We start from the raw sequence: 27180 nt of genomic DNA, 5'->3' as shown, positions 1-27180 counted from the left end.
CCTAAAGCCTGGCTATAAGGGTAATACAAACTACAGAGTTCCCTCCTTCCATGAGACCTCAAACAACCAGAAACTAATGATCAAGACAGGAAATAACTCTAGATAGTATAGTCTGGTAGATAAAGGTGCAGGATCACTTATTTCAGGGTGAAAGACCTAAGACATGCTGCAGTCTCTCCCTCCAGCACCAAATCCACTGAAATATAGAGGAATCCTTGAAAGACATGAAGCAGGCGAAATAGTATTGAAGAAAAAATTATAGCCCAGGACATAGTAAAACACTGCTGGGGTAGGTGAGAGCAGTACAAAGGGTGCTTTATGCCCTCAGGTGGTGGAAACAGGAAGAACTCAGGGATAAACATGGAATGGTTATGCAAGATCAGAAAGGGTAATTGGCCCTGCACATTCCTTCCCACCTCCTCCAGCCATGGGCAAGATAGTAGCCACAATAGCAATAGTATTGTCTATGTATATATGAGAACAGTATAGCAATGCTTTAGGTGTAGGATTGTCAGGCAAAATACAGAACACTCAGTCAAATTTGAATTTCAAATAAGCAATAAACTTTTTCATATAAATATGTCCTAAATATTACATGGGACATACTTATACTAACAAATATTTATTGTTTGAAATTGAAATTTAAGTAAAAATTCTTTATTTATTAAATCTAGCAACCCTATTCAGGAGGCTAGCAACCGTTGAGAGAAATAGGGAGCACCCACATCCAAAAGAATGGCCACCCATGTATCCCAGCTAGCAATATGTCCTACTCTCCTTGAAAATAGTCACAACACACAGTAGCAACTTCCATATATTCCCTCAAGAAGATTGTGCAGAGGCAAAACCGTCAAAACATTTAAGGAAAGCTCACACTATTGAAGAGAAATAACAAACTCAATAAACAAAAGAATTTAAGTTAGAGAAACCAAAATTAATAGAGAATTCAGAATAAGACCTTTACAGAGTTTGATGCATTCCCTCAGAGAGATATGAAGGATATCATGTCCATAAAATAAGAATAAATGGCTTTGAATAAGAACTGAAGATTACTTTGTAAAGGCTAATTAGAGCTCTTAAAATTAGAATATAATTATTGGCATAAATAGCTAGCAGATTAGATTCAGGTGAAAAGCAAATAAGTAGATGCAAGATTGAACTAAGAAATTATCCAGTAGAATCCAAATAATTAATAAGCTAGAAAATATGAAAGTACAAAGACATAGAGGACAGACCCAGAAGTTTTAACAAGTCTAATAGTAGTTCCAAAAGAAGAGAAAGACAAAATAGAGAGGAGGTAATAGAACTAATAGCCAAAAATTTCCCAAAAGGGAAGAACAATGAGTCTTTGATTGAAAAGGCCAGTTACATACATACACACGCGTGCGTGCGCGCGCGCACACACACACACACACACACTCCACATTATAGTGTAATTTCAGAAACCAAAGTTAAAGAGTAAGTGCTAACAAGATACCAATGAGCAGTTAGAGAACTCAGATTACCAGAAATGAATGACAATCAATTTGACATTAGACTTGCATCTGCAACACTGGATGCAAGAAGACAAGGAGCACTTCATATTGCAAAGGGAAAATAATTCTCAACCTAGAATTCTATCAATTAATAGTTAGGGTAAAATAAAAACATTTTCAGCCATTCAAAGACTCAGAAATTTGACCAATCACAAACCCATGCTGAAAGACTTACTGGTGGATATATTACAGGAAAAATAAAATTGAATCCAAGAGGAAACAGTGGGACTAAAATCCAAAACTATCAATATGAGAATTTGGGATGGAGAGCAGAGAATTGTAAACACATGCTAAGGTTATTATCCTTTCAGGAAGATGAATTAGATACTTACTAATTCTATTGTTAGAAAAATACAACTTTATGTATATGTTTAAAATTAAAGGGTGATTATAAAACATAGAAATAAAATGTACAACTTTCCGACTTGAAAGAGAAGGGGAATAAAAAATCTCAATCCATTAAACAAAAGGTAAGAAGGAAAAAAAGAGAGAAACTGAAAGCATGATAAGTTAATAACAAGAAATAAGAAAACAGGAATATCTCTACACACATCAGTAATCACAGTAAATGTGAATGAATTAAACTTAGCTATTAAAACACAGTAAAAATTATCCAAGTAGATGTTGTGTAGAAGAGACACATTGGAAACAAAATGACTCATGTAGATTGAAAATGAAGAGTTAAAAAATGGTAATACCAGACAAATTCTAACAAAAGGAAAACTGGTGTAGCAATATTAAGAGCACACAAAATATAAATTCAATGCAAAAATAATTCAGAGGCAGAGAGAAACATCATTTTGATGAAAGAACATTCCACCAAGAAGATAAAACTATTATGAACCTTTGTGCATGTATGAACATAGGCTAGAAATACAGAAAACATAAGCTAATAAATGTACAAAAAGAAATCATGCTTTATATAAATCACAATCTCAATGGGAGAATTTAACACATTTCTCTAAGAAATTGAGAAATCAAGTAGACAAAAATTAAGAATATAGAAAATTTGAATAGTTCAATATGTAGAACTTTGTATTCAACAAATAGAGAATGTACCTTCTTTTTAAACATACACAAATAGTCACCAAAATATGACCATTCATTAGACCATAAGGAAATATCGAATTTCTAAAACATAATGTCTTATAGGCCATGTTCACTTTTCTCAAAACTAGAAAACAACTACCAAAAGATGGTTCCTTAAAAACTTTTCCCCTGGAAATTTTTAAAGAACACAGCTCTAACTCCTGGGCTAAAGTATAAGTAAAAGGAGAATTATAAACTATTTAGAATAGAACTATAACAAAATCACTAATCCCAAAATTTTAGGAATAGGTGCTCAACTTCATTAATCATCAGAGAAAAATACCAAAATTGGTCCAAGAATAAGAATAAACAGAGGATCTTGAATAGACAAAAACTATAGAGGAAATTTTAATAATAGTCAAAATTTTCTAACTCCTCCCCAAAAAAGTCCCAGTGGTTTTATTGACATAGTCTACAAAAGCTTCAAGAAACCAGTGTTTAAATATAAATGAATAGAATGAGTTCGGAAAGTATGCAACTGAACTGATAATAGTGGTTACTTCTAGAGAAAAAAAAAAAGGTGGATATTGTGGGTAACAAAGAGATAATATTTTCATTTTTATAAGAATGTATTCATGTAATATTTGTATAATTTATAATTTTCTAAGAAATTATCCTACAAAGTTAACACCAGAAAGTCTCAATTTATACCTAAATTGAAGACCTAAATAAAATGGACAATTTCCTATATAAATTAACAACACTGACTCGCAATCCACCACTTACCAGCTGTGGGATCTTTGGCAAATTATTTAACATCTCTGAGCCTCAATTTCTTCTATAAATGGTGTATAATAGTACTTTCCTTATAGGGTTGTTATAAAAATTTAAATTAAATGAGTTAGACAATGAAAAGTGCTCAGCATGGTGTTTAGCACATAGTAAATGGTCAACAAATGTTCATTATCACCATTACCATTTATTAATAAAATAATATTAAGGAATTACAGAGGCTACAGAAACTTACAGGGATCTCATGGTCACCATCTCTAGTCTGTAATTCCTGACTTCCTCCTGAGTCAATCCCTCTTAGGATTCTGTCCTCTACTCTCATTTCTGATCATTGGCCTCACTCTGCCTCCCCACCCACAACTCTGACCCAGTTCAGGGAAAGTCACATGGAGTTTCCTTTTTGTGTTGTTTGTTTGCATGTTTGTTTTTTTTGGTTTGTTATAGTGATAAAATACACATAACATAAAATTTACCGTTTGGACCATTTTTAAGTATACAGTTCAGTGGCGTTAAGTATATTCACATTGTGCAACCATCATAACTATCCATCTCCATAACTTTTCATCATCCCAAACTGAAACTCTGTACCCATTAAATAATAACTCCCCATTTTGGAACGTCTTTTTCCTGAAGTTACCTCTTCCCTGCCTCAAGATACTAAGCCTTTGTCTCCAAGGACACTTAGCATTTCTGAAGCTCTTGAGACCGTGTGGCCTCTAAGTTTCTAGGCCTCTAGAATGATGGCTCTAGACTTTTCTTATAGTCAGTACTTTCAATGAAAGTATGGAAGGCTTCTTTTGAAACATAAACATATTTACAGGAATACTGAACCATTTTAAGTCATAAACTATCTCACTGGGTTAGACAGAACCTATTAAGGCTTGAATTGTATCTCCCCCAAAATTCATATCTTCAAGCCCTAACCCCCACTACCTCAGAATGGGACCTTATTTGGGAATCTCTTCATGACATATGTAATGTTAAGATGAAGTCATACTGGAGTAGGGTGGGCCCCCTACTCCAATATGACTGGTGTCCTTATAAAAAGAATGCCATGTGAAGAGACAGATGTACACAGGGAGAATGCCGTAGGAAGACTGGAGTTATGCTGCCACAAGCCAATGAACTAACAGAAACTAGGAGAGAGTTCTTGAAAAGATCCTTCCCTAGCACATTTAGCAGGAGCATGGCCTTGCTAACACCTTGATTTGGACTTCTGGTATCCAGAACTCAGACAATAAATTTCTGTTGTTCCAAGCTATCCAGTTTGTGGTACTTTGTTATAGCAGTCCTAGGATACTAATTCTGTCATTTACTCAAGAAAATAGTAGTGGAAAGTTTTAAAGAGAAATGGAGGGTTGGTGAAGTACATTCATTTTCTATCATTCTTGGTAACAAATTACCCAGACTATAGGGTAATTCTGGAGAGGGCCAGCTTAGGTAGAAGCCATAAATTGAGGGATATGGACAGTAGGGGACATCGTAAGGGTCTTAGGTTTGTGGAGGACTCCAAATGTCTATAAAACCCAGGCCTATTTGCTGCCATTTTCCTGGTATTTCCAAGGATATTTTTTCTGGATCTATCTGATGCACAATTTCTTCCTTTTTGGTGCTATTTTTTGTTGTTAATCCAAGAGAAGGAATGGACACACCTGAAGCTCTGACTCAGGGGGTTTTGGGGGGGAGACATGGGCAATATACATAACCTAAGCTTTTGTACCCCCATAATATGCTGAAATAAAAAAAAAAGAAAAAAAATCCAAGAGAAGGCCTCTTGGGAACAGATAGGCACTTGAGGGGAAGGGAGGCTCTTCTATTTCTAAGCTTCTCAGTCTGGCATCATAAAGCACTGCCTAGTGCCCATCTCACATGTTGTTTAACTGGAGTCTGAGTTTTGTCTTTAAGGACAGCAGACTCTCCTGGGTATTAGGTATGAGCTTTGAAGATACAGCATCTGGAATGAGTTGGGATATTCAATTCCCCTTTCCCAGAAGAGCTGAAGGCAGGGACACTTTCGTGTTAGCTTAATATGATTTCCTTACTACAGACCACAGGCTGAGGAATCCGAGAAGATCTTTCATCTAGCAGCTGTTGTTTAAGAGTTGGGACTGAGGCCACAGAGGCCTGACCAGAAAGCTTCCCTGTAAACCTGCTGACCTATATGGCAGTTGAAAGTGCAGGATTCTTTCTCCAGGGCTTGAAGTTGGCTCCCTCTTTTCATTAAAAATGAAATTCATGAAATTTAAAAGTTCATGGGGTTAGAATGTGCATTTGCTGAATTGTCCTTTAATGGTCTCTTACTTCCCATCTGTGCTTTCCTCTGTTCCAGCCTCCTGTCAGTGTGCCCATAACACAAGGAAAATAGCCCCTTCTCAGCAAAACATCTTGAGGTTCATAAATGACAAATAGCTGAGAAGGGAGAGAGCCTGTTCCTTAGTTGGCTACATAAACTTAAAATGTGTCACACATTATTTTTTAAATTATCTTTTGTTTTGTAATTTCTCCAGTGAATCTTTTAAAAAGTTAGATAACCATAATTATAAGTCAAGATAAAGGCCCTCCTTTATGGCAAGATTTTCAGCCATAAATATCTTGACCAAATATCTCATCATCATATCCAAGCATGCCCCTGGTATTTGCAAATATTTTCCAATATCTAAAAGTGTATCCCTTCAAGAAAACTTATCAAATAAAAAAGTAAAATGGTAGAATTATGGAAAATTTAGCACTGTCATTATATTTTGTCAGGTTATTTGGAAGGTAGTATAAGCTCAATGCATGTTGTAACTCATTCATTCAGCTGATATTTTTTAAGAACCTACTAGGGTGATGTCAGCAAGATGGTGGAATAGGAGGTCCCAGACTTCACTCCCCCAACAGAAAGTCCAACTACCAACTATCCACAGAACACCTTTGTAAAGACCCCAAAACTTGGGAATGAGACTGATACACCTGTGGACCATAGAAATGAATAAAAACTGCATTATAAGGGTAAGAGGAATGGTCTCACTTTGACTGTATCTCTCCTCCTCCCTCCAAGTCAGCCACAGTGCCACACAGAGAGGATTCCCCTGGGCCCACAGTTTCTACAGTGGAAAAAGAGAACCAGAGGCAGGCATCCAGTTTCCCTAGCATTCCAAGACACTTTCCAGGAAGCCTTGTCTCTCCTCAAGGAGAATATTAGGGGCAATGGTAGGGCTAGACCTACCATTTCTACTTGGTGTCAAGTAGAAACAAAGAAAGGAGTCAGAGTTCACAGTGACCAGCACATGAATCTTGATTGCAGCTCTGCACTTCAGCCAGTGGTGGCACACAATCAGAAATACCAGCCCACAAAGCCAAGCTGGTCACTCCTAGAAGCATGGTAAGAAGTTCAAACTGGCTTGAGTCACTAGATGGCCAGCCTTCATGCACCATCTCAGAGACTATATCAAGGCCTCACCCAGGTAGAGAAATACTCATTTCTGGAGATTTTTGCAGAGAATAGGGACTAGACTTTCCAAACCCAGGAGTCCAAACAGCAGCTCTTCTCAGCCTCAGAGAATACTCCAAAGTCATGCTCAGGCAGGGAAATGCCTAACACTAAGCACTAAGCATTTTGGCAGAGAACAGAGGCTAGATATGCCCAATTCTGAATCCAAAGAGCAGCTCTGCCCTGCCTCAGAGCCCACCCCACAACCCCTCCCAGGCAAGAAAACACCTGCCACTGCACATTTCTACAGATCATAGCCTCTGGATCTGTCTATTCCAAGCAGTGACTCCACTTAACCTTGAATTGAGGGTTACAGCCTTGCCCAAATTCAGAACCCAAATAGAAGTACTGCTCAGCAAGGAAATATACCTGTGACTCTGCCCAATCAGAGGTGATTGCAGTGCCCAGTCTGCAGCTCCACCTGATTTCAGAGCCCAGCCAGTGGTCTTGTCCAACCAGCATCCCCACCTGACTTCAGAGCAAAGACAGCACAGAACACAGCAGCAAGCTCTGCTGGCCAGGAGTTATTACCAATTGGCCTACCTAGAATCACAAGCTATACTAACTAGTGAAAGTCTATCCCTGCCAAAGAATACCTGTCAAGGCCAGAAAAAGTGGCTCTCTCCTCAAATGTGCAGACAGCAATATATGGATAAAAGGATTATGATGAATCAGGAAGGCATGACACCATCAAAAGAAACCGATAAAACTTCAACAATAGACCCTAAAGAAATGAAGATCTATCATGACTGACAAAGAATTCAGAATAATCGTCTTAAGGAAGTTCAGTGAACTGTAAAAACATAGGATAGAAAATTAAATGAAACTTAGAAAACAGGCCGGGCGCGGTGGCTCACGCCTGTAATCCTAGCACTCTGGGAGGCCGAGGCGGGTGGATTGCTCAAGGTCAGGAGTTCGAGACCAGCCTGAGCGAGACCCCGTCTCTACTAAAAATAGAAAGACATTATATGGACACCTAAAAATCTATATAGAAAAAATTAGCCGGGCATAGTGGCGCATGCCTGTAGTCCCAGCTACTCGGGAGGCTGAGGCAGTAGGATCGCTTAAGCCCAGGAGTTTGAGGTTGCTGTGAGCTAAGCTGACGCCACGGCACTCACTCTAGCCTGGGCAACAAAGTGAGACTCTGTCTCAACAAAAAAAAAAAAAAAAAAAAAAAAAAAAGAAAACAATAGATGAACAAAATGAGAAGCTTAACAAAGAAATAGAAACTATAAAAAAAAGAAATCCTAGACATGAAGAATGTAACAACTGAACTTAAAAATTCCCTAGAAAGCTTCTACAGAAGACTCAACAAGCAGAAGAAAAAATAAGTGAGCTAGAAGACAGAACATTTGAAATTAACCAATCAAATGTGGAAAAAGAAAATAATAATGAAAAGGAATGAAGAAAGCCTACAGTAATTATGGGACACCATCAAGAGAACAAATCTTTGCATAATAAAAGTTTCAGAAGGAGAGATTGAAAAAAGGCAAGTGAGTATATTTAAAGAAATAACGGCTGAAAACTTCCCAAATATGAGGAAAGATGCTAACATCCAGGTACAGAAAATATAGATGTCTTCAATCAAATTCAACCAAAAGAAGAGTTTACCAAGACACACAATAATCAAATTATCAAAAATCAAAGACAAAGAAAAAATTCTGATAGCAGGAAGAGATAAGAAACTGATCACATACAAGGGAGTCCCAGTACAGATATCAGTGGATTTATCAGCAGAAACCCTGCAGGCCAGTAGAGAATGGAATGATATACTCAAAGTGCTGAAGGAAAAAAAAAATAAGCTGCCAACCAAGGCCAGGTGCAGTGGCTCACGCCTGTAATCCTAGCACTCTGGGAGGCTGAGGCTGGAGGATCGCTCTAGGTCAGGAGTTCAAGACCAGCCTGAGCAAGAGCGAGACCCCATCTCTACTAAAAAAAAAAAAAAAAGAGAGAGAGAGAGAAATGATTTGGATAGCTAAATATATATATATATATATATATATATGGAAAAAATTAGCTGGGCACGGGGGCACATGCCTGCAGTTCCAGCTACTTGGGAGGCTGAGGCAGAAGGATTGCTTGAGCCCAGGAGTTTGAGGTTGCTGTGAGCTGGGCTGATGCCACGGCACTCTAGCCTAGGCAACAGAGCGAGACTCTGTCTCAAAAAAAAAAAAAAGCTGCCAACCAAGAATACTGTACTCAGCAAAGCTATCTTTCAGAAATGAGGGAAAAATAAAAACTTTTTCAGACATAAGCTAAGAGAGTTCATCACCATTAGGCCTGCTTTATAGGAATTGCTAAAGGAAATTTTTCAAGCTGAAACAAAAGACCACTAATTAATAACGTAAAACATATGAAAGCATAAAACTCGATCGTATAAGTAATACAACATCATATTTAAAATACTCCAGGACTGTAATGGTGGTGTGTAAAGAAATTTGATCCCTAGTATGAGAGTGAAATAGTAAAAATATTAGCTGGAGAGCTTCTTTATTCTCATGAGCCCAAAAGCTGCTGCTACCAGTGAACTGGGAGCTTCTTGAGAACAAAGCACCAGGCTGCCAGCCCCCTTGGGGATGCTCCCCCTCACCACAGACCTCAGCTGAGGCAGCAGGCACCATACTGCTTCTCCACCCTTTGTGTGTGCCTTTGTCCTCCCTAGGGAGCTTCACCCCTTCAGTTTTCTTGTCACTAGTCTGCATGCAAACACTTTCCAACTCCTGCCCAGACTATGGTGGCCACAGGGGCCTGGTGCATCCCAGGGGAACTGTGTGATCCCAGAGTTTGGACATTCAGGGCAGGCTGCCTTCTGAAGAGAGGGACAAAGGGAACCAGAGTGCCAGCTCTCCTCCATTCAGATTCTTCTCCTCCCCTTCCACTCCCTCCTCTTCCACTTCCCCTTCCATTCCCCCACCCATGTGGCAGATCCCATGTAAGTTGGCATGGGTGCCCCAAGGGATGATTGAGCTAGGGCTCTCAGGAGCAGCTACTTCCCCTCTGTTGATATGCCCACCACACTGAGGCTTCCACAGAGAGTCAGGAATCACACCTTTGCTCTTAAAGACCTATAGCAGACCAAGAGGTGTTGGACTGTGAGCTCCCTGCCTGCCAGCATTCCCTGGGGCTGCTTACCTGGCTGCTCCAGCAGAACAGGGCGTACCCTGAAGCAGAGAGACATTAAGCCTGTTTGAGCATTCTATGGGCAACTCAGGACCAGCACACTTCTCCTTGGCATGGTCAGGCATTGAACTTGGGGGATCAGAGGACAGGCCCAAAGGCCAGATCCTGTACCCCCAGGACTCAATCATGTTGCTCATGGTCATGGAGGGGAAATTTGTGAGCTAATCTTGAGAGGCAAGGGAGCCCATGTGGGCAAAAACAAAAGGAGAGTGCAGTGTGGATCCGAGCCACAGCACACTCACAGAGTGCCCCTTCTGCAACAGAAAAGCCATGCTTTGGGTCCATGGTGGGTTACTAGGCAGGGAAGCTCCCAGCCTGCAGCACCACTGTTTGTAAGATTAGCTAGTGTGGGTGGCTGCTTGTGGCTAGATGCCATAAGGAGCTATGTGGGGCAAGAGAAGAGGGAGAAGAGCAAAGCACACTCCTTTCTTCCAGACTGTGCATCCTGGATGGTCCCTCCCCAATGAGCAGACTTTTGGCTTGGTGAGGCCACTTCAGGCCCTCCCTGGTGGCTTTCTCCAGAGGCCTGGGAGCTGACCCTCAACCCCTGCCAAGACAGCTCTTGTGCTCACCTTTGTGGAGCCTGAACAAAGGCTCATATGATCCAGCTCACCTGGCCTTACTCAATGCATCAGCCTCTGCTGTGGTGGAGCACAAGGAGTTGGCCCCAGGAGCTCCAGAGCCCTGCCCACCACCTGGGACATCTGAGTGCTTCTCCTGATCAATTAGAGCTGGTCACAGGTCCTTAAAAGCACCACTACAGCTGGTTCTTCCCTGAAAACATCTACTGATAGGGAGAACAACTTGTACAGCCCATTATAGCATTTACTAATTCAATCATACAGGTCATGGCTGGCTCTTACCCACAAGCACCACCTACTGTGTCAGAGATTAAACGGGGCATCCCAATATATTAATAATTCACACTATTAAGAAGACCACAGTGTTGGGGAAAGAGAAAGAATTTCGAAGAGCTCCATCTCCCCTTGTCAACAAGAGACAGGAAATCTGCCCACACACACAATACACCACCTCTACAGCCTACAAAAAGCTAGCAATTGAGAAAACACCACATTAAGGATATCTATAACCAAGGTATCCATCCAGAACCTAGACCTCCATCAAAGTACCCACAAGCAAAGCTAAAGGTCCTTACGCAACATGTGCTAAAGACATACCCTTAAGAATGAGGGGGAAAGAAAGCCCCTTCTAAACAAAATAAAATCCAAAAACAAGAAGCAACAGCTGCCTCACATGAGAAGGAATCAGCACCAGAACTCTATATGCATGAAAAAATCACAGTGAAAGGACATCCCAGCTCTTTAGCAATGGATCCCAACAAAAATGAAAATACTGAAATGACAGATAAAGAATTCCAAATATGGATTGTAAGGAAGCTCAGTGAGATCCAAGATAAAATGGAAAACTAACTGAAGGAAATAAGAAAAATAATTCAGAAAAATGAATGAAAAATTTACTAAAGAGATAGATATACTTAAAAAAATAGAACTTCTGGAAATAGAATTCATTTAGGGAAATATAAAACACAGTAGAAAGTTTTAAGAACAGACTAGACCAGGCAGAAGAAAGAATTTGAAATCTTGAAGACAACTCTCTTAAATTAACCCAGTCAGTAAAAAATAAAGAACAATCAAGAGGAACAAGCAAAACCTACAAGAAATATGGGATTATGTAAAACAGCAAAATATAAGAATCATAGGCATCCCTGAGGGTGAAGAAAAAGCAAAAAGGCTTGGAATATTTAAGGGAATAATCAAGGAAGACTTCCATGGCCTTGCTAGAGATTTAGACATCCAGATACAAGAAGTTCAACAAACACCTGGGAGAGACATTGCAAAAAGGGCATTGACAAGGCATATGGTCATCATACTGGCCAAGGTCAACACAAAGGAAGAAGTCCTATGAGACAAGAGGTGAAAATATCCAGTAATTTATAAAGGAAAACCCAAGCAAAAGAAAGAAGTAAAGGGCATCCAAATCAGGAAAGAGGAGGTCAAACTATCCCTGTTTACTAATGATATGATCTTGTATCTAGAAAACCCTAAAGACTCCACCAAAAGACTCCTAGAATTAACAAATAAATTCAGCAAAGTCTCAGGTTACAAAATCAATGTACATAGATCAGTAACATTTCTATATACTAATAACAGTCAAGCTCAGAGTCAAATCAAGGATTCAAAACCATTCACAATAGCTACAAAGAAAATAAAATACAGAGGAATATACTTAAGCAAGGAGGTGAAAGATCTTTACAAGGAGAACTACAAAACACCAATGAAAGAAATCACAGATGACACAAACAAATGGAAAAACATCTCATGCTCATGGATTGGTAGAATCAACATTGTTAAAATGTCCATACTGCCCAAAGTGATTTATAGATTCAATGCAATCCCCATCAAAATACCAGCATTGCCTTTCACAGATCTAGAAAAAATAACCCTAAGCTTCATTTGGAATCACAAAAGAGCCCAAATAGCCAAAAACAATCTTAAGCAAAAAGAAAAAATCTGGAGGCATCACATTACCTGACTTCAAATTATACCACAAGGCTATAGTAACCAAAACAGCATGATATTGGTATAAAAATGGAGATATAAACCAATGGAATGGAATAGAGAACCCAGATATAAAACCACCTACCTACAATCAACTGATCTTCAACAAAGCAGACAACAACATATACTGGGGAAAGAAAGCCCTATGCAATAAATGGTGCTGGTAAAATTGTATAGCCACATGTGGAAGAATGAAATAGGACATCTATCTCTCGCCATATACAAAAATTAATTCAAGATGGATTAAAGACTTAAATGTGACAAACTATAGAAATGACCCCTGAAAGTATAGTCTTATGTACTCACTATTAAGTTGGAACTAATCAATCAACACTCATATGCACATATGGAAGTAAAACTCAACAGAAATCAAGCAAGTGGGATAGGAGAAAGAGAGGATGGGTCAATTCACACCCAGTGGGTATAATGCATACTACCTGGGTGATGGGCACACTTGTAACTTTGACCCAAACTGTACAACAGCAATTCATGTAACCAAAATGTTTGTACCCCCATAATAGTCTGAAATTTTTTTAAAAAGACTTAAATTTAAGGCATGAAACTATAAATTCTAAAAGAAAACATAGGAAAATCTCTTCTAGACATCAGCCTAGGCAAAGAATTTATAACTAAGACCTCAAAGACAAATATAGCAGCCACAAAAATAAATAAATGGGACTTAATTATATTAAAAATCTTCTGCATTGCAAAGGAAATAATCAACAGAGTGAATATACAACCTACAGAATGAGAGAAAATATTCACAAACTATATATCAAACAAAGGACTAATATCCAGAATCTACAAAGAATCAGCAAGAAAAAATCAAACAACCCTATCAAAAAGTAGACAAAAGACATGAACAGAAGTTTTTTGAAAGAAGCTAGAAAAATGGCCAACAAACATAGGAAAAATGCTCAATATCACTAATCATCAAGGAAATCAAATTAAAACTACAATGAGATACCACCTATCAGAATGGCCATTATCAGAAAGTAAAAAAACAGTAGATACCGAGGTGGACGCAGAGAGACAGGAATGCTTATACACTGTTGGTGGGACTGCAAATTAGTACAACCTCTATGGAAAACAGTATGGAGATTTTTCAAAGAAATAAATGTAGACCTACCATTTGATCCAGAAATCCCACTTCTGGATATCTACCCAAAGGAAATGAAATCCTTTTATATATTAAAAAAAAGACACAGCACAATTCACAATTGCAAAGATATGGAATCAACCTAAGTGTCCATCAATTCACAAGTGGATAAAAAATGTGATATATATATATATATATACACATTTATATATATACACACACATATACATATACATACACACACATACACATACACCATGGATTACTACTCAGCCATTAAAAGTAATGAAATAATGTCATTTGCAGCAACATGGATGGAACTAGAGACCATTATCATAAGTGAAGTATCCCAGGAATGGAAAACCAAATACCGTATGTTCTCACCAATAAGTGGGAGCTAATGTATGCACAGGCACAAAGCAATACAAAGAACATGAGAAACCAAGAAGCGGGGATGGTGGTAGGGGATGTGGGATAAAAACTACCTATTGAGTACAATGAACACTATTCTGGTGATAGGCACACCAAAAGCCCTGACTTAAGCATTATACAAAGTTATAGATGTAACGAAAACACTTGTACCCCCTTAATTAATATTTTGAAATTCAAGAAAACCAAACAGTAGGCTATTAGTAGTTAAGTTTAGGGTGGAGTCAAAAGTTATACATGGATTTTCAATTGCACTGAGGGTTGGCACCCCTAACTCCCATGCTGTTCATGGGTCAACTATACTTGAAGCCATCAGATACGATTGCATAGGCAGAGAATGTAGAACAAAAAGTAAAACAGTCTTAGGCAGAAGTCCTGAGAAATCCAGCATTTAAAGTCTAGGTGTAAGAGAATGAACTCCCAAATGAGACTGAGTGGAAGGAGGCAGAGAAGTAAAAGGAAAACCTGGAGAGTTGTACCATGAAAGACATGGAAAGGGAATATGTTTAGCAAGAGGGAGCAGTGAACAATGCAGTATGTTGCAGAGAAGCCAAGCAAGATAAGGACTAAGTGTCCACTGGATTTAATGACATGGAGATAATTTTCTGTTCCTGAGTCTCAGTTTTCTCACTCTTAAAATGTAGGAATTGGGCTGATCTTGATCTTGCCCAAATTCAACCAAAGTACTTTTGCTTTTTTCTGTTTTACATATTCAGCTTCTTTATATATGATTCTATTTGAAGAAAGAATTCCATGGATTAAAAAATTCTAATGAAAACTATAGGAATTACACACTGGACTAGATATTCCAGTTCCCGCTGGAATATTAGCAATGGCCTTTCAGCTCTAATCTTCGATTCTACATATTTAAGACACACCCCAATCTAGACTTATCTTACTCTAATAATTTGATATCAATCTTCAACCGTATCAGTCTGGCCTCCTTATATTTCCAACCTCACGTTAGTTTTTGTGCATCCTTTTCACTCCCCTGCCGATCAAAATTATTCCAAGTCAATCTTGAGACCTTAGCCTCTCTCAAAGTCATTCCTTGATGCAAATTTACACTGACCATGTGCTCCTCTGTTCTTGTTTTAGCAATCATTATCCACTACCTCTAACTTAATAGTTCTGTGTTTGAGGTACATTAGTCTTATCACCCTGGTGAGACTGTAAACTCCCCTAGAGAAGTGACCGTGCATTTGCTTGCTTACCCGCCCCCCTATGCTTCATACAGGCTACATGCTCAGCAAGTATCTAACAGACATCATTTGGCATGCAGCCTGTCTTTTTAGCTGTTAAGGCAACAAGACCAAACACTGTTATTTGTGGTTTATTGCAAAGGATTTTCATTCTATGGCATTTGCAATGGTTAGTGGGATAGGGCAGGGTGATGTCAATATTTTAGTTGCAATAAAGCACAAAAAACAAGCAAATGCCACAGGAAAGAAAGCAACATTAGGCACTATGCTCAGGAACCTGAGACCTCGGTTACAAACCCTCAAATCCCAGCATGATCTTGGCCATAAGAATGAACGTTTCACACTGAGAGGCACTCATTTTCAAAGAAGGTCATGTTTGAGGTCATAGTTAGTGGACTGCATTGCTTTAATGGGGACAATATAAAAATCATACATTTTCTAAACAAGGGCTATGGAATGATTTGCCTTGACTTGTGGTTCATTTACACTGGAAGAAAAGCAGGTAAACATGGTTGAGACTTTCATTAAGCTATAACAATTGATAGAACCAATTATCTCCTTCCTGAAACTTAGCCAATATAAGGAAAATAGGAAATGATTTAAAAATGGAGATGGGCACTGATAGAGGGGTCTTCAGAGTTCATGGAAAATGTATATTATGAAAAAACTATGTATAGATTTCAAAATTATTTTGCATCAAAATAAACTCTTATTAACTTTTTATAACATGTTTGAACAGGATCCAGTTTGAGGTACTAAGAAGGATAAGGCTTCAGTTTGAAAACAGTTCTTATCAGAGCAACATGAATTCTGCTAAAATTAAAGCAAGAATAAACATCAAATTTATGGTGAAGCTTGAGTGGAAGAACGGTGAAATCAATAATGCTCTACGAAAAGTTTACAGGGACAATACCCCAAAGAAGTCAGCAGTTTACAAATGGATAGCTCATTTTAAGAAAAGACGAGATGATGTTGAAGATGAAGCCTGCAGCAGCAGACTATCCACATCAACTTGCAAGGAAAAAAAATCATCTTGTTCATGTCCTAATTGAAGAGAAGTGACAATTAACAATAGAAACAATAGCTAGTACCATAGACATCTGCGTTGGTTCAGCTTACACAATTTCTGACAGAAAAATTAAAGCTGAGCAACTTTTCTCCTTGATGGATGTCAAAACCATTGCACCCAGATCAGCTACAACAGACAATAGTAGAGCTTTCAATGGAAATTTTAAACAAGTTGAATCAAGATCCTGAAGCATTTCTTAGAATCATTGTAACAGGAGATGAAACGTGGCTTTACCAATGTGATCCTGAGGGCAAAGCACAATCAAATCCATGGCTGCCAATAAGTGGAAGTGGTCCAGTCAAAGCAAAAGTGGAGCTGTCAATAGCTAAAGTCATGGCAACAGGTTTTTTTTGGATGCTCAAGGCATTTTGCTTCTTGACTTTCTGGAGGGCCAAAGAAGAATAACATCTGTTTATCATGAGAGTGTTTGGAGAAAGTTAGCAAAACCTTTAGCAGAAAAACACCTGGGAAATCTTCATCAGAGAGTCCTTCTCTACCACGACAATATTTCTACTCACTCCTCTCATCAAACAATGGCAATATTGTGAGTTTTGATGGGAAATCATTAGGCATCCACCTTACAGTCCTGAGTTGGCTCCTTATGACTTACTTTTTTTTTCAGCATATTATGGGGGTACAAAAATTTAGGTTATGTATATTGCCCATGCCCCCCCACCTACCCTAGTCAGAGCTTCAAGAGTGTTCATTCCCCAGACAGTACACATCGCACTCATCATGTAGGTATACACCCATCCCCTCCCTGCCCCCACATCTGCCTGATACCCAATTGGTGTTATTCCCAAATGTGCACTTATGTGATGATCAGGGAAACCAATTTGCTGGTGAGTACATGTGGTGCTTATTTTTCCATTCTTGGAATACTTCACTTAGTAGAATGGGTTCCAACTCTATCCAGGAATTTTTCAAAAGAAGATAGAGGAATGGCCAACAAACATATGAAAAAATGCTCAACATCTCTAATCATCAGGGAAATGCAAATCAAAACCACAATGAGATATCACTTAACTCCAGTGAAAATGGCCTTTATCAAAAAGTCCCAAAACAATACATGTTGGCGTGGATGTGGAGAGACAGGAACATTCATACACTGCTGGTGGGACTGCAAACTAGTGCAACCCCTGTGGAAAGCATTATGGAGATACCTTAAACAGATTCAAGTAGACCTACCATTTGATCCAGCAATCTCATTATTGGGCATCTGCCCAAAAGAATAAAAGACATTCTATAAAAAAGACATCTGCAACCAAATGTTTATAGCAGCACAATTCACAATCGCAAAGATGTGGAAACAACCCAAATGCCCATCAATACATGAGTGGATTAGTAAAATGTGGTATATGTATACCATGGAGTATTACTCAGCTATAAGAAATAACGGTGATGTAGAATCTCTTACGTTCTCCTGACTTCTTTTGTTTCCTAATCTTTAAAAAAAAATCTTCAAAAGGCACCCATTTTTCTTCAGTTCATAAAATAAGAAAAGACTGCATTGACATGGTTAAATTCCCAGCACCCCTCAGTACTTTAGGGATTGACTAAATGGCTGGTATCATCATTTACAAAGGTGTCTTGAACTTTATGGAGCTTATGTTCAGAAATAAAGTTTTTATTATTTTTATCTTTTAATTCCATTTTTCCACAAACTTTTTGAAGTCCCCTCATAACTCTATGAGCCTAGATTTCCCCTTTTATAAAATGCAGGGATTGGCCTGCATGATCACTAAGGTGCCCTCAAGGATGACATTCCCCACCATGAACTGAACTCATTTAATTTACAATTTTGAAAATGTTTGTATGGGACCCCAACTTCAAATGACCCTAATAAAAAGTAAAATATTTTTTAAATAAATTAACTCCTTCCATCTTGAAATGCTTTTGCTCATCTTGAAATCTCACTGGAACTAAATCACCCCATTTCTTCTTAGCTCCTATAGGAACATGAAGTCATTCCCTAAGCCTTATGGGAACTAACTAGGAATTGGGACATAACACATTAATAGTTGCTGAAACATAATACACTCGTGGATTAAACTTAATTTGTCCTGTATCTTATACCTTGTAAATGTAGCATTCCTTTTCAGGATTTGTGTTTTTATAACACCTATGTGATGCCAACAACTACGTCTCATTTAACCAAAGAAAGAAAAGTAGCATTGTCCTAGTTCTTGCTCTGCCTTTTATTCAAAGATGACTTGTGTAGTTTGTAAACCACTGGTTTTGATATAAATTAAAGAAATCTCATGCTGATCTGTCCTTTATTAAAAATGTACAGCATACTATTGCACAACAGGGCAAGTGTTCAAAATGGCTTTACCCTTTCATATTTTTTAAAATTTGAAACATAATACTCCTTCCTTTATATTTCCTTTCTTTCTTAACCTTCCTTTTTTTCTCTCCTGTGGTCCTTTCTCTTTGCAACAGAAGTCACTTGACCCACTTGACACCGTATTGTAGCTTAAGAAATGGAGTATGCATCAGTGGCTGAATTGCACACATGCCATAAAGATGTCTTTTATTTAATACACAGCCGCATGTGAAGTTTAAATTAACTTTCCAGATCACCACAAACTAGCAGAATGTTTTTTCATAGATTGAATATTCAGGAAGCAGGTTTTATATTTAGCTTCAAAGTAATGAACTCTTCGATCCTAAGTACCAATCATTGGTTTTTTGGCAACTCATTATGCAAAATATGAAAGATAAAACAAAATACAACCAAAAAAGATCCTACAGAGGAATGACTATTAGATTGACAATAGAGGCTCAAATAAAATGGAATGATAGCTTCAAAGTGATGAAAAAAATCTGCTACCCTGAAGCCTATACTTAGTTGAACTATTATTAAGAAGTGAAAGTAACAAAAGGAATTTTCAGATAAATAAAGCTAAGAGTATTTTCCACTCACAGATCCTTACTGAAAGGCAAAAAAATATGTACTTCAGTAAGGAAAAAATAATAATTTCAGAAAGAAAATGTAGGGCACAAGAAACAATGGTGAGCAGAGAAACTGAAATATATGTTTACAAATTTTAAAAAGCACTGAATTAAAAAATAAACAATAGTTGGAGATGATTTAATAATAAAGTTAATATACTAGATAATAAGAAAGAAGAAGGGTGATGATGAGTATTTGTGTTCTACTGTCTTGCATTTTTCAGAAAAATAGATATAGTGATTAATATTAGACTTTGTTAAGTCACATTTATCTGTAAACATTTAATGGATTACATATTGATTTAATTTTTAAAGAAATTCCTAGAAGAGTGGAAGTAAAATGTATGACTTTGGAATGAGTAGAGCATACAAACAAAAATAAAGAAAACTTGATCAATAAGAAGAATCTCAAGCTGGATGCAGTGGCTCACACCTATAATCCTAGCACTTTGGCAGGCCAAAGTGAGAGGATCACTTGAGCCCAGGAGTTCAAGACCAGCCTGAGAAACATAGCAGAGACCCTATCTCTACAAAATAATTTTTTAAAAATTAGCCAGCATAGTGGTGCATGCCTGTAGTCCTAGCTACTTGGGAGGCTGCGGCAGGAGGGTAGCTTGAGCCCAGGAGTTTGAGGTTGCAGTGAGCTATAATGACACCACTGCACTCTACCCTGGGCAACAGAGCAATATCCTGTTGAAGAATAAGAAAGAAGAAGAAGAAGGAGAAGGAGAAAGAGAAGGAAAAGAAGAATCATTGGCAGTTCCTAAAAAAATAAAACATAGAGCTACAATATGACCCAGCACTCCTAGGTATATATCCAAGAGAATTGAAAACATATGTCTACACAAAACCTTGTATATGAACGTTCACAGCAGCATGATTCACAGTAGCCAAACAGTAGAAACAACACAAATGCCAACGAACAGATGAATGGATTAACAAAATGCAGTAAATCTATATAATATAATATTCAGCTATAAAAACGAATTAAGTGTGGCTGGGTATGGTGGCTCACTCCTGTAATCCTAGCACTTTGGGAGGCTGAGGCAGGAAGATTGCTTTAGGCCAGGAGTTCAAGACCAGCTTGGACAACATAGGAAGACCTCATCTCTACAAAAAAAAAAATTTTTTTTAATTATCTGGGTATGGTGGCCTGCACCTATACTGGGGAGGTTGAGGCAGGAGAATCACCTGAGCCTACGAGTTTGAGGTTGCAGTGATCTATGATCGTGCCACTGTACTCTAGCCTGGGTAACAGAGTAAGAATCTGTCTCTGGGGGAAAAAAAAAAAGGAATGAAATGTTGATACATACTACAACATGGATGAACCTTGAAAACATTATGGTAAGTGAAAGAATCCAGACACAAAAGGCCACATATTTTATGATTCCATTTATATGAAATGCCCAGAATAAGCAAATTCATAGCAACAGAAAGTAGATAAAGAGGCTGGGAGAAGAGGGGAATTGGAAGTGACTTCTAATGTGTATGGAGTTTATGGGATGATGAAAGTGTTTTAAAATTAGATTGTAGTGATGGTTGCACAACTCTGACCATATAACAAAAGCCACTGAATTTTACATGTTAAAAGCAGGAATTGTGTAGTATAATTTGAAGTCTGGTAATGTGATGGCTCCGGATTTGTTCTTTTTGCTTAGGATCGGTTTTGGCTATTTGAGCTCTTTCATGGTTCTAAAACTAAATTTAGGATTACATTTTCTAGATCTGTGAAAGACGTTGCTGGTAGTTTCATGGGGATTGTATTGAATCTGTAAATCACTTTGGGCAGTATGGACATTTTAACAATGTTGATTCTACCAATCCATGAGCATGAGATGTTTTTCCATTTGTTTTTGTCATCTGCAATTTCTTACATTAATGTTTCATAGTTCTTCTTGTAGAGATCTTTCACCTCCTTGGTTAAGTATATTCTTAAGTATTTTATTTTCTTCATAGCTATAGTAACCAAAACAGCATGGATAGACCAATGGAACAGAATAGAGAACCCAGATATAAAACCATCTACCTACAATCAACTGATCTTCAATAAAGCAGACAACAACATACACTGGGGAAAGGACGCCTTATTCAATAAATGGTGCTGGGAAAACTGGATAGCCATATGCAGAAGAATGAAACAGGACCTCTTTCTCTCACCATATACAAAAATTAATTCAAGATAGATTAAAGACTTAAATGTAAGACATAACACCATAAAAATTCTAGAAGAAAATGTAGGAAAAACTCTTCAAAAGAGATTGGCCTAGGCAAAGAATTTATGGCTAAGACCCCAAAAGCAAATGCAACAAAAACAAAAATAAATAAATGGGACTTAATTAGACTAAAAAATTTCAGCACATCAAAAGAAATAATAAACAAAGTAAATAGAAAACCTACAGAATGGGAAAAAATATTTGCAAACTATATATAACAAAGGACTAGTATCCAGAATCTACAAGGAACTCAAACAAATAAGCAAGAAAAAAATAAATAACCCAGAAAAAAATAAATAACCCCATTAAAAACTGGGCAAAAGACATGAACAGACATTTTTCAAAACAAGAGATACAAATGGCCAAACATGAAAAAATGTTTAACATCACTAATAATCAGTGAAATGCAATTAAAACCACAATGAGATCCACCTTACCCCTGTCAGATTGGTCATTATTAAAAAGTAAAAAAACAATATATGTTGGTGTGGATGTAGTGAAAAGGGAATGCTTATTCACTGTTGGTGGGATTGTCAATTAGTATAACCTCTATGGGAAACAGTATGGAGACTCCTCAAAGAACTAAAAGACCATAGACCTACCATTTGATAAAATAAGTCATTATATCAAAAAGGCACATGCACATGCACATGTTTATCACAGCACAATTTGCAATTGCAAAGATTTGGAATCAGCCCAAGTGCCCATCAACTGATGAGTGGATAAGAAAAATGTGAGATATATATACACATATATGTGTGTGTGCGTGTATACACACACCATGAAATATTACTCATCCATAAAAAAGAATGAAATAATGTGCTTCACAGCAACTTGGATGGAACTGGAAGCCATAATCCTAAGTGAAGTATCTCAGAAATGGAAAAACAAATACCACGTATAGTTACTTATAAGTGGGAGCTGAATGACACATATACGTGGTCATACAAAGTGGTTAACGGGACTTTGGAGACTTGGAAGGGGGAGAGGAGGAAGAGAGGGAGGGAACAATAACAACCCATTGGGTTCAATGTATAATATTTGGGCAAGGTGAATACTGAAAGCCCTAACTTCACCACTATACAATTCATCCATGTAACAAAAAAACACTTGTACTCCCCAAATCTATTGAAATTTTTTAAAAAGGAAGGAAAAAAAAAAGAAAACTGCTGCCACAAGATTGCTAGCAGAAGGCACTCCTATCTCCTTTTTCAATAGTCACTTTGATTCTTCACATGATAAGAAGGATAATTTTAGAAACAACCCTTCCTTCCAAGTGTAAATAAATAATATCTGCTCCAACCTAATAATTTTTTCTGAAAATACATATGGACATTTTCATTCGTTAAAAAAAATGTCAATGTCTTTCTTTGCTTTTAGAAAATCCAAGACCTTTACCGTGACCCATAGGCCCTCTGTGAACAGCCCCTGCCTGCTTCACCTGCCTCATTCATCTCACTTTCCCCTTGTTCTCCATTCTCCATCCACTATCCCCTTCTTTCAGCTCCAGAAAGGACCATGCCCCTCCCTACCTCAGTGCTTCCCACATCTAAGAATAAGCAAAGTCTATAACTTCCAACTCCTCTAAATTACTATTCATCAGGAATATTTGAGCAGAGGTGGGAGTGTCCTGTAGAGTAAGGAAAGAAAAGCATATTAAGTACCTTCATGCTACAGTATTGAAGATTGTTGTTTTGTTCTTGACTTTGAAAATAGGAAAAATGTACCTTTAAAAATAAATAATGTGGTGGAATAAAAAAAATGGATCATGGTAATGATTGCACAGCTCTATAAATCACTGAGTTGCACACTTTAAAAAGTGAATTTTATGGCATTTAAATTTAAGTTGTACCTCAATAAACTTTTTAAAAATCTGAAAAAAATACAATAAAATGTTATATTGTATGACTCCATTAATATAAAAAAATGTTTGTATATGCAATAAAAACTTTATTTTTTAATGAGGGGGCATGGTAGCTGGTTTTTGCCAATAGATATGATGGCTCAAGTCAATTGCTTTTTGGAAATAAAAGAAAGAACGTGGGACCTAAAGATATCATTGCTAAAATTATAATAGCTACCTAATATTATTCAATTTATTAATTTAGATACATGCATATTTAAATGTTAAGTTAGCCATGTTGATTATCCACTTTCATTTCATGAAGCCGAATAATGTTTTCATCTTACTGGATCACTTTTTGCATTATCTAACATAATTTTCCAGAACACATCATTTTCACTTCCAAATAGTAGCAGAAGATAGAACATTTTCAAAATACTTACATGATATTGTCTCTGGAAAAAAAAAATGTTCTCAGGAAACAAATACCCGTAGGCATAACATGCATAACAGTCCATTTTTTCCATTAATCTATGGTTTAACATAGTGATTAAAAGTATAAGCTCTGGAGCTTGATCAGTTCACATTTATCGAAGACTTATTATGCACCAAGCCAATTAATTTTCACAATAACCTTTTGGGATAAATATTGTAATTTAGCTTCATTCTTGGATGAAAAAACAAGGTTCAGAGAACTTGAGTAATTAACAGCTAGTAAGGATCTGATGGGAAAGCCCAAGTGTCTCTACTTTAGCAGCTCCTATCAAGAAGTTTCTACCCAGGGACAGGCCATAAAGAATCTGGTAGAAGGAGAATGTTTGCCCAGAGTCCTTGTCGATGCTGTCAGAAAAAAACCTTATGTTTTTAATTTATCCAATGACTTTAGGTAATTTTAACACCCAGGGTTCCAGAGAATTTAGTTGTCTTTGCCAGAGTTTCTCATATTGTCTTTTTTTAATTAATATATTATATTTGTGCATATTTATGGGGTGCATTTGATATTTTGTTACATTCATAGAATGTGTAATGATCAAGTCAGGGAATTTAGGGGATCCGTCACCACTAGTATTTATCATATCTATGTGCTGGGAATATTTCAAGTCTTCTAGCTATTTTGAAACATACAATAGATTGTGGTTAACTATAGTCACCATACTCTGCTATTGAATATTAGAACTTATTCCTTCTATCTAATTGTATGTTTGCACCCATTAACCAAGCTCTCTTCATCGCCCCCCCACCCATACACCCTCTCCAGCTTCTGGTATCTATCATTCTACTCTCTACCTCCATGAGATCAACTTTTTTAGCTCCTGCATGTGAATGAAAACATGTGATACTTGTCTTTCTGTGCCTGGCTTATGTCACTTAACATAATGACATGCAGTTTCATCCATGTTGTTGAAAATGTCATGTTTCATTCTTATTATGGCCAAATAGTATTCCATTATGTATATGTACCACATATTATTTATCCATTCACCCATTGACACTTAGGTTGATTCCATATCTTTGCTATTGTGAATAGTGCTGCAATAAACATAGGGGTACAGGTATTCCTTTGATATACTTATTTCCTTTTCTTTGGATAAATACTTAATATTTATTTCCTTAGTATTTATTTCCTTTCCTTTGGATAAATACTAAGTACTTAGTAGTGGGATTGCTCAATCATATGGTAGTTCTATTTTTAGTTTCTTGAGAAATCTCCATAATATTTTCCATAGTTTCTAAACTAATCTACATTCCCATTAACAGTATATGAGTTCCCTTTCTCCTCATCTGTTATTTTTTGTCTTTTTAGTAATAGCCATGCTACCTGAGGTAAGAAGATATCTCATTGTAGTTTTGATTACATTTCCTTGATGATTAGTGATGTTGAGCATTTTTTCATATACCTGTTGGCCATTTGTGTATCTTCTTTTGAGAAATGTCTATTCATGTCCTTTGTCCACTTTTTAATGGGATTATTTATTTTATTAATCCCTTGTCAGATAAATAGTTTGCAAATACTTTCTCCCATTCAACAGGTTGTCTCTTCATTCTGTTGACTGTTTCCTTTGCTGTGCAGAAGCTTTTTAGTTTAATATAGGCCCATTTGCCTATTTTTGATTTTGTTGCCTGTGTTTTTGAGATCTTAGCCATAAAATCTTTATCAAGACCAATGTCCTGATGTGTTTCTCCTATGTTTTTTTCTAGTAGTAGTATAATTTCAGGTCTTATGTTGAAATCTTTAATCTACCTTGAGTTGATTTTTGTATTTAATATATGGTGAGAGATAGCAGTCCAGTTTCATTCTCTGAATTTCTTTCATCAGAATTTTGTAGTTTTCCTTATAGAGGTCTTTAACCTCCTTGGTTAAATTTTTCCCTAGGTATATTATTTTCTTTTGTAGCTATTGTAAATAGGGTTGCCTTCTTGATTTTTTTCTCAGCTAGTTCATTACTGGTGTATGAAAAGGCTACTGATTTTTGAATGCTGATTTTGTATCCTACAACTTTACAGAATTTATTTATCATAACTAAGAGTTTATTCATGGTGTCTAGATTTTTCTAGATATAAGATCATGTTGTTTGCAATAAGGGACAATTTGACTTCCTCTTTTCCAATTGGGATGCCTTTTATTTCTTTCTCTTGCCTGATTGCTCTGGCTAGCACTTCCAGTACTATGTTGAATAGGAGTGGTGTAAGTGGGCATTCTTGTCTTGTTCCAGTTCTTACAGGAAAGGCTTTTTAACCTTTCCCCATTCAGTATGGTGTTAACTGTGGGTTTATCATATATGGTCATATAAAGGCCATCCTCATCTGGTTATGGTATCAGGATAATGCTGACTTTGTAGAATGAGTTACAGATAATTCCCTTGTATTTAATTTTTCTGAATAGTTTGAGAAGAATTGGCACTAGTTCTTCTTTGTAAGTTTGGTGGAATTCAGCAGTGAAGCCATTGGTCCTGCACTTTTCTTTGTTGGGAGACATTTTATTACTGATTCAATCTCATTACTTATTATTTTTCTGTTTAGGTTTCCTATTTCTTCCTGATTCAATCTTGGTAGGTTGTTTGTGTCCAGAATTATCCATTTACTCTAAGTTTTACAGTTTGTTAGTATATAGTTGTTCATAATAGGCTCTGATGATCTTTTACATTTCTGTGATAACAATTATGTCTCCTTTTATCATTTCTAATTCTTGTCTTTCCTTTTCTTGGTTAGTCTAGCTAGCAGTTTATCCATTTTGCTTATCTTTTTAAAAAACAACTTTTTGTTTTTTTTATCCATTATATTTTTAGTTCTGTTTCATTTAGTTCTACTCTGATCTTTATTATTTCTTTCTTTCTACTAATTTTGGGTTTGGTTTATTCTTGCATTTTTAGTTCCTTGAGGTACATCATTAGATTGTTTATATGAAATCTTTCTACTTTTCTTGATATAGGCATTTATTGCTTTACACTTCTCTCATAGAACTGTTTTTACTGTATCTCACAGGGTTTGCTACATTATGTTTTCACTTAACAATTTGTTTTATTTCCTGTTTAATTTCTTCCTTGACCTAATGGTCATTCAGGAACAAGTTGTTTAATTTTTATGTATTAGTACAGTTTCCAGAGTTGTTCTTGTTATTGATTTCTAATTTTATTTCATTGTTGTCTGAGATAGCACTTGGTATGATTTCAATTTTTTAAAATTTGTTGAGATTTGTTTTGTGTCCTAACATATGATCTATCCTGGAGATTGTTACATATGCTAATGAGAAAAATGTATATTCTGCATTTGTTGGGTGAAGTG

The 27180-nt window shown here is 37.0% G+C and overlaps 1 protein-coding gene and 1 pseudogene across 1 annotated transcript in view; both read right to left on the bottom strand.

Moving 5' to 3' along the window:
- The window catches only part of SMARCA1 (SNF2 related chromatin remodeling ATPase 1), a 141754-nt gene that overhangs the window by 23362 nt on the left and 91212 nt on the right, over positions 1-27180 (bottom strand). The gene's annotated exons all lie outside the window — the stretch shown is intronic.
- LOC138379202 (small nucleolar RNA U3) lies at positions 12812-12883 on the bottom strand (annotated as a pseudogene).

This window comes from Eulemur rufifrons, chromosome 30 (genome assembly GCF_041146395.1).
Source record: "Eulemur rufifrons isolate Redbay chromosome 30, OSU_ERuf_1, whole genome shotgun sequence".
In the NCBI taxonomy this organism is placed as follows: Eukaryota; Metazoa; Chordata; class Mammalia; order Primates; family Lemuridae; genus Eulemur; species Eulemur rufifrons.
This window is presented reverse-complemented; position numbering and strand designations above follow the sequence as displayed.